Here is a 10087-nt window from a genome sequence, read left to right on the forward strand (position 1 = left end):
GCGGAACTAGCATATGGGCTAGAGTGGGCTCTAGCCCAGGGACCTTTTTTTATTTAAAAAAAAAAAAATTAGATGTGGTTGTATTTATGAGGGCCAGCGTGGGTTACTGTTGCATTCCTAAAAGGACACAAATTAATGTGCAAACAACCAATTAAAAATACCCGCAAGTGCACGAATCTAATGAAGTATAGATTATGTAAGTACGGGGTCGATCCCACGAAGAACTTGTCGGTTTCCTATAAGTTCTAATTTGAGTACGTAAAGAACACTAATTTTACACAACACACAAACACAATACAAATTGGAAACTAAAAATGAAGTAAGGAAGATAAAAGAAATGAAACAACACAAGAAAACAAAGAAAAACACAAACAGCACTTTCTATCACCCGTTTATCACCATTTGGACAGATTCGTTTCTCTGTTTTTCAGTTTCGACCTCTGTCCAGTTTTTGACCTATAACTTTCCAACCGTTTATCCAAAATTCACGTTCTTTATACGGTTGGAATCAGCACAGAAAATGCAAGAACACAAGGCGGACCAAAAGTCCAAAACAATTACGGAAACAAACAAAATTCAGTGACAAAGACACAAAACGTGTCAAACACGCAACTCACACACACATTGGGGGGGTTTTTTTGATTTGGTTCAAGTGACCTATTTCTATTGCATGAAAGTAAATGGACTTTGAATTTAAATGTGAATGGCAGAGATGAATTATCAAAATGTGAAATTAAAATGTAACAAACACTAGGGTTTCGGAATCCACCCTAAACAATTCTACCCATGTTCATGGATACTCAAGTGATGAACTCTAAATGTATTGATGAAGATGTTCGCAATCAAGACCATGGGTCGTGGCTCAAGACGCATTGATTCTCTCTAATATACGTAAAGTGCATGGTTCGTGCTACAATACTTGTGCCCTCCTCATAACCGAACCTAGGTATGGTTCGTACTTCGATTCGATTGCAAGGAAAACCCATTAAGTTCAAAGAGAATATGAACATCACAAGAACCCTAATAGCATGGTGTTTACATTAGGTATTCAAGAAACCAATTCACATGGATGGTTCTTACTCCATCCATCTATTGCTTAGGAAAACATGAAGATACACATAATCCCAACAACCTCAAGAAGCATGCTTTCAAAGGTAATCAATCAAGGAAAACACACATCAAGGATAGATTAATTTGGTGAATTGGAATTCATCAATTGTTGTCAAGAAACCAATTCACATGATGCTCACTTAAACAAGTTCAATCATTTGTTGCTAATTAGAAATTGTGTTCTTGGTTATCTTACACAACTTCTCAACTTTAGCTACATGCATACAACCTAAGGTGATTAAGCAAAGGAAGCAAACACATATCATAAAATTCAATTAGTGAATGGGGTTCATCAACAACATCTAGAAATTCATACACTCAAGCATCAAAACAATAAGGTAATCATGTTTAGGGCTTCAACCTAAGCCCTAGCTATGGAGTTTAGTTGCTCATACTTATTCCAAATACAAACTCGAAATATAACTAGAAGGAGTTTACAGATTTGGAAATGATGAAAGCTTGAAGTCTTCAATGGTGGAAGTCTTCTCCTTTCTTCCTTGGCTGCACCTCCTTCTCCTTCCTTGCTCTTAGCTCCCCAAAAGCTGCTCTCAAGTTGTGTAGAATGTGGAATAGCCTGATTTCCCACGATCCAAAGGCTCCCAATATCAGATTGCAATTTTGACTTCTCCTCCCTCTCTCCTCCTTTCCAGCTTTTACCTTTTAATATAAAACTACCACCTTTGATAAAGCCTTAGCCCATTGTCCCCTTGCCATGATGGAGCTTTGACTTCACAAAGATGCCAAAAGCTCAGAAAATATCTATTTTACAAATGTAATTCCTTGTTACCAAGAGTTATGGTAACAAGAAGTTAAGATGACACAAGGGAGGTAAAAGCTGGCCAAATCCGGATTTCCAGAACTGTGGTAACATGATGGATTGGTTGGATAGGCAATACTTGTCCAATGGAGCTCAAATTTGGATATGTTGTAGTTAACATCCATTGGAACAAGTCTCATGAAGATCATGACCTCATCCGAGCACCAGAGCATGTTGATCCCAGGCCAAGAAGTTGACCTACGAAAATGAACAAAAACAGAATTTATAACTAATAATGCACTTTTAGCTCATTTTCATCCCAACCAAGGCAAAATCTAAGAAAACACAAAAAGGAAGTAAAAAGCTATAAAATGTCAAGAACTAACTCAAAATAGTGGGTGAATAACATGAAAAATCATGTGTAAAAATGAACCGAACAAACTTCCCAAACTTATCTTTTGCTAGTCCTCGAGCAAAACAGAAACTAAAACAAGACTCGAAACAAAACTTTTCGAACACTTTCCAAAGAGAGAGTGACTTATGCAAATGACTCAAAAATTTTCACAAGAAAAACTTAGTTTAGACATTAGTCACAAGGCGGCAAAGTTCAGAACACAACATGCTCAAGTGTAGTAGTGTGATGGCCAAATGAAACTCATTCTCCAATTTCAGTTTTCACACAACTTCAAAAAATCATACCAAGCACAAATGTAACTTCAAATCTCACCAAAGTTGTCCTCTCACAAATGAATCACTCGGGAGAGGGTTACAATGCATCACTCAATAATAGACATGAGAATAGAGTTAAACCATAAGGGACTTAACTCAAAATTAGCAAGCTGAAAAACATGCATGAATATGATCTCAAGAAGGATGCTAAACACTCAAAAGCTGAAAAATGTGTGCAAATCAACCACATGACATTTAGGATCAATTTAGGTCTTTATTATAGGTTGTAATGGGGCTAAGGGTGCAAGGTGAGTAAGAAATGAAGGATATGGATACAACAAAGTCCAAGGAACTCACAATGTAAGAGCATATAATCGTTGACTAAAAGACTTTGAAACATCACGCTTAAGATTTTCAATTTTTTTTTTTTTTTTTTTTTTAGGGGTGATCAAATAGACCACAAAGCCTTGTACCTCCACTAATTATGATTCACACTCCTTCCTTCCATTCGAACAACCAAGAAACATGGAATTGGATTTGAAACCATTGCCACTTAACCACAACTTTTCTCTTTTCTTTCACCCTTTGAGTGAAGTACTCTTTTTTTTTTTTTTTTTTTTTTTTTTGAAATGTAATAACCCTTCCCAAACTTAGCATGAAAAACATATCTAAATTAAAGCTCATGAGTTCCTTAGAAAGGTATATTCTTGTTTTTCAGGCTAAGGCTAGAAGTAAAAATTGGTTACTTGAAAGAAAAGGCTTACATACATATAGGCTCAAGGTGGTTAACAATGGAAAATCATGCTTAAGCATGCATACGGTTAGCTTGAAAGGCACAAACGGTCCAAAGAGGGCCTCAATATCATTTCTCAAATGTCATGTAATCAAATTGCACAAGAATGAGTGACTTTTAAGTGCTCAACCAAATCAATGAATAATGAGATCAAACAACAACTCGGATGACAAGAAAATAAGAATATGTGTATAACACTCATGAATTGAAGCAAAAGGCTCAAAGCTCACATTATATGGTTATACAAGTCTAATTCATGCTTGATACAATTCTTTGGATCATGCAAATCCCTCAACTGGAGAATTATGAAACAAATGGCAAGTGCATAGAGGGTTTCAAACATATCATGCTAGAACGATGCCATTTAGTGAATAACAAATTATTATTATTATTATTATTTTTTTTTTAGCATTTTCAATCAAGTCATGTAAACATTCATCACAATCTCATCGTATATGTCCGGAAAGTGACTTGAAAACAAAAAGACTCAAAACAGAAAAGAAAACAAAATAAAAGAAAGCAAGAGTTTAAGTGAAACGAAAAAGACTTGCTATCCCTTCCCAAACTTAAAAATAAACATTGTCCTCAATGTTAAAGAACTTAGGCATCAACAATGTTATAACAAGAAATAAAGGGAATAAAGCAAGTAAAAACAAGAACAAACAAGAAATACAACTACAACACGGCTGCAAAACAAAACGAAACAAAACAAAACAAAACCAAACTGAACCAAACAAAACAAAACAAAACAAAACAAGCAGAACAGTAAGCCCTAACAACAGTCCTACGCACGCAGAAATCCAACCCAAAGAAACGCACAAACCAAAATGAAAGCCCAACCCAAAGGAAAGCCCAAAAGCGAAGGAAGTATATAAAACAAAGAAACTGAGTCAGAAACACAAAGAGCGAGGACTCAGAAAAATAATATAAAAAAAGTGGGCCCTGATGTCTCGGCTCCTGTGAGTCACGGGATACAAAGTGAGAGACGTGCCGACAAGCAGAGGTCTCTCTCACGGTCCCAAGCCAGAATTATTGCCTTCATAGGAAGGCGTGACGACTTTCGTTTCTTGAAAGCGCTGAAAGGCGGAAATGCAATTAAAGGGGTTGGGGGACAGGTGAGGCGATAGAGGGGGATAGGCCGCAAGGGCCGCGCCAAACCAGAAGCGCAGTGGCTAGGGTTACGTAGAAACTAACTCTATAAAAGAAGAAGAGAAAGAGTTGGGGCAAAACACACAAACCTCAGAAACACACAAAAGAGAAAAGCAAGAACAAAAGAAAAGAAAGTTCAAATGGCCTCTTCCTACCCATTCTCGCTGGATCTCAACCTAGCTCAACCAACTCAGACTCAGGGCCAAGTAGTGGCACCAGTGTGGATGCCCTACTTTGCCTCAGCACGGGGGCACGTGACAGTGAATGACTCGATACTGCTGGACAACGATGTTGCCCTTGGAGTTGCTAGAAATCTAGTGACTCCCAAGGATATACGGGTGCTGGGATCAAGGGATGACAACCGGGTCGTGAGCGATGCTCTGGCACTAAGCGTGCAAAGCACAGCAACAGTCGCAAGTGTGGGTCATCGCCTAATTGCGAAGTCCCATGAGGTGGAGGTGCTAAGAGGTCAGTTGGCGGCAGAGCGAAGTATGGTTGAAGAGTGCCAGAGTATTATTAAAAGTTTAAAAACAGAAAGGGCAAGGATACTAGAGGTGAATCGACACCAGCTGGAGGCGTTGCGGGAAGAGAACAAAAATCTCTCAAAGATGGTAAGTGTTTACGCCCATGACATGAGAAAGCAGCTGGAGGACATAGACCGACCGGGAAAACGCAAGAAAACAGACCGCGAGAGTGGTTACGCTCAAGCTAAGAATGCAATCTTTGGGAGCTCGAGTGATGAGCCCCAAGAGGCTGTGCGTGAAGCCCCGGAAGTGGATAGCCAAAGGGCTAAACTCAAGGGTCCTATGGTCGAGACACCGAGCACTGGAAAAAAATGATTCTAGTGTATTATTGGTGTGCCTGTTTGTCTTTGCCTTTCGGTGAAATTTTTTTTTTTTTTTTTTCAATTTCTCGTTTTCGGAAATAAAAGAAAAGAAAGTTGCAAAAGACAAAGAAGAAAAACAAAACGCACTTCCCAAACTTGAATAAAGGGAATGCGACAAACTAAAAAGAAACAAAGCACACTTCCCCAACGGAAATAAAACAAAGACGACAAACTAAAAAGAAATCAAAACACAATGCACCAGAAAACAGGGAGGGAAAGAAAGTAAAGTGAAAGCAGAAATGCTTCCCTGTTTAACTTGACTCATCCGCAAATTGCTCCGGAAATACAAAGTGGTGTCGGCTCCCCTATGAGAATAAGTCTATTTAAACCACTTCTCGGTTGAAAGAAGGAGCATCCTGCATTTCAACCTGCAAACTCAAGAAAAACCATCAAAAAGCCCAGACAGAAAAATCAATGGCATCCCCAGATATGCTTGTTGATGACCTTAACCTTGAGTTGTCGCTTGCACCACCAAATGCCCAGATACGGGCTCCTCCAAACCCTATCTTCCCAAACTCCTCATACCATCATGGCTCGGCCTCAAACTTCTCTGAGGTGGTGCCGCGAAGGGCAGTAATGCCGGAGGGCATGACTGTCAGCAGACTTACAGTTGCAGATCATCTGCATGTGGCGCAGAGGTCTGACCAGATGGCAGTGGACGAGTCCCACAATCTAACCGTGCTCAACGCGGTCTCGGCCACAAATTTGGGCATGCGCCTACTGGCGAGAACACGAGAGTGCGGGGCACTGAGTGAGGAGGTGGCGGCCCTGAAAGCTCTGGTGGCGGACCTGCAGAAGCGGCTCTACAGTGCCAGCCAGCATGTAGAGATGCTGCAAAAGAGGAATGAAGATCATGTAGAGCTGTTGCAGGTTCTACAAGCAAGAACAGACAGAGGCAATTAGCAGAAGCCTCAGGTGGTGCAAAATGCAACAATGAACATGTGATTGAGAAATTTATGTTTTTTTTTTTTTTTTTTTTTGTTTGTTTTTTTTTTTTTTGTTTCAAGTTTGTGTTTGGAATCACATGTATGGAATGAAATAAACATTTGAGCCAAAGTTCAGTGTGTGCAATCATGAAGCAATTTACTTCCCAAACTTAACAACAAAATAGAAACACAAACAAGTAAAGGAAAGTAAAAGTAAGAAAAACAAAGAGAAACAACAAGAAAATCGAAATTACCTTGGTTGGAGATTGAAATCCTAACTCAAAAGGAAAATAAATAAATAAAGTAAAATAAAAGTAAGTTTGAGTCTAGAGAAACTCCACTTTGAAGCGATTAGGACGACAACAAACTTCTTCTATTCACCTTGGGTTGCCTCCCAAGAAGCGCTAAGTTTAAAGTCTTTTGCCGGACTTCCAACATACTTGGGTCACTTGGGGGGTTTTGGCTCAATCGCCTCCTTGTGCCGAACATGAAGTTTCTTCAAATCCCTTTGCCATCTAATCAACCCATTTCGTATTCTTTTCTTTTTATGCACATGAGTAGGTTTCAAAAGCAATTTTAAGCGCTCTTCAATACGTGGATTAGATGGAGGAGGCACATATTTAGGGTCGGGTGGCCTTCTCATTTGAGTAGAAGGAGTGACATTGAACATATGATTGGTGCTTGGAACATGGATGTTCAGCTTGTCTTCCTTTAGTACTTCAAAAACAGAATATGGCATTAGATTAATTGAAGCACCGAAATCAATTAAAGGTTCCTCAAACAATTTATCACCAACTATACAAGGAATTGTGAAACTTCCTGGATCTTGCAAATTGGGAGGAAGCTTCCTTTGCAAAACAGCAGAAACCTCTTCCGTTAATGCAACAGTTTCGCATTCCTTGAGCTTGTTTGCATCCAAGGAAGGAATATTGACTTGCACTTGCTTGAAAGTTTCCAATATGTCCTTGGCATGTTGATTTTTCCTAGAACTCATCAACCTGTGAGGAAAAGGAGCATGTAAGATATCTTCATCAGTAGGTTCACGACTTACCTTCTCCTTTCTTGCCCTTCTTGCAAGTTCATGCTTTGGGATCCACTCAGGTGAAGATGCTGCTTGTTTATCTTCCCCCTTGTTGATTTCATCCTTTTCCTTAGGCCCAATCACTTGCTCAACCTGCATTTCATCAACATTGTGAATCAAATTTTTAGAACCATCAATTTCACCAATTACCTTACCAGTTCTCAAGGTAACTGCTTGAACATGCTCACGCCCATTTTGTATCACTGTTTGGCTAGACATTATCCTAGCTTCCCTTTGACTCAAAGATGTGACAATTTGCCCCACTTGATTTTCTAGATTGGCAATGGCCTTAACCATTTTCTGCATGTGGGTATCATTCCTCTGCATATGGGTGTCATTCCTCTGCATGATGAAACTATCTGTGTGTCTAACCATTGAAGCAACAATTTCTTCCAAAGTTGGTCCTTGAGGTGGTTGGTGAGATTGACTAAGTGGTGGTGGATTATAATATTGGGGTTGACCATAAGGTGGACAAGTATTATGTTGGCCTTGATATGGTTGATATGACCCTTGTTGAAAATTTGGATTGTCGGTCCACCAGAAGTTTGAATTATTTCTCCACTCCGAATTGTATGTTTGTCGGAAATATTCATTCATAGGCAATTCATTATGAAATGAGCCAAAAACATTTGCTTCTTCCATCACAAATTTATTGGAGTATTCTTACATAGTAAGTTCCACAATTTCAGTTGCGGCTGCCATTGGAGATAGTGGAGGTGACTCCTCGGATGTTCCTGTAAGAAAAAGAAACAAAAACAAATCAAGATAAAATGAAACAACAATCAATAAACAAAAATAAAACTAAGTACTCTAAACATACTCAAACAAAACAAATAAGCAACCGTGCCAGTTCCCCGGCAACGGCGCCAAAAATTGTTGCATTCCTAAAAGGACACAAATTAATGTGCAAACAACCAATTAAAAATACCCGCAAGTGCACGAATCTAATGAAGTATAGATTATGTAAGTACGGGGTCGATCCCACGAAGAACTTGTCGGTTTCCTATAAGTTCTAATTTGAGTACGTAAAGAACACTAATTTTACACAACACACAAACACAATACAAATTGGAAACTAAAAATGAAGTAAGGAAGATAAAAGAAATGAAACAACACAAGAAAACAAAGAAAAACACAAACAGCACTTTCTATCACCCGTTTATCACCATTTGGACAGATTCGTTTCTCTGTTTTTCAGTTTCGACCTCTGTCCAGTTTTTGACCTATAACTTTCCAACCGTTTATCCAAAATTCACGTTCTTTATACGGTTGGAATCAGCACAGAAAATGCAAGAACACAAGGCGGACCAAAAGTCCAAAACAATTACGGAAACAAACAAAATTCAGTGACAAAGACACAAAACGTGTCAAACACGCAACTCACACACACATTGGGGGGGTTTTTTTGATTTGGTTCAAGTGACCTATTTCTATTGCATGAAAGTAAATGGACTTTGAATTTAAATGTGAATGGCAGAGATGAATTATCAAAATGTGAAATTAAAATGTAACAAACACTAGGGTTTCGGAATCCACCCTAAACAATTCTACCCATGTTCATGGATACTCAAGTGATGAACTCTAAATGTATTGATGAAGATGTTCGCAATCAAGACCATGGGTCGTGGCTCAAGACGCATTGATTCTCTCTAATATACGTAAAGTGCATGGTTCGTGCTACAATACTTGTGCCCTCCTCATAACCGAACCTAGGTATGGTTCGTACTTCGATTCGATTGCAAGGAAAACCCATTAAGTTCAAAGAGAATATGAACATCACAAGAACCCTAATAGCATGGTGTTTACATTAGGTATTCAAGAAACCAATTCACATGGATGGTTCTTACTCCATCCATCTATTGCTTAGGAAAACATGAAGATACACATAATCCCAACAACCTCAAGAAGCATGCTTTCAAAGGTAATCAATCAAGGAAAACACACATCAAGGATAGATTAATTTGGTGAATTGGAATTCATCAATTGTTGTCAAGAAACCAATTCACATGATGCTCACTTAAACAAGTTCAATCATTTGTTGCTAATTAGAAATTGTGTTCTTGGTTATCTTACACAACTTCTCAACTTTAGCTACATGCATACAACCTAAGGTGATTAAGCAAAGGAAGCAAACACATATCATAAAATTCAATTAGTGAATGGGGTTCATCAACAACATCTAGAAATTCATACACTCAAGCATCAAAACAATAAGGTAATCATGTTTAGGGCTTCAACCTAAGCCCTAGCTATGGAGTTTAGTTGCTCATACTTATTCCAAATACAAACTCGAAATATAACTAGAAGGAGTTTACAGATTTGGAAATGATGAAAGCTTGAAGTCTTCAATGGTGGAAGTCTTCTCCTTTCTTCCTTGGCTGCACCTCCTTCTCCTTCCTTGCTCTTAGCTCCCCAAAAGCTGCTCTCAAGTTGTGTAGAATGTGGAATAGCCTGATTTCCCACGATCCAAAGGCTCCCAATATCAGATTGCAATTTTGACTTCTCCTCCCTCTCTCCTCCTTTCCAGCTTTTACCTTTTAATATAAAACTACCACCTTTGATAAAGCCTTAGCCCATTGTCCCCTTGCCATGATGGAGCTTTGACTTCACAAAGATGCCAAAAGCTCAGAAAATATCTATTTTACAAATGTAATTCCTTGTTACCAAGAGTTATGGTAACAAGAAGTTAAGATGACACAAGGGAGGTAAAAGCTGG

Source organism: Prunus avium, chromosome 3, assembly GCF_965620075.1.
Source record: "Prunus avium chromosome 3, drPruAviu1.hap1.1, whole genome shotgun sequence".
Taxonomy (NCBI): domain Eukaryota; kingdom Viridiplantae; phylum Streptophyta; class Magnoliopsida; order Rosales; family Rosaceae; genus Prunus; species Prunus avium.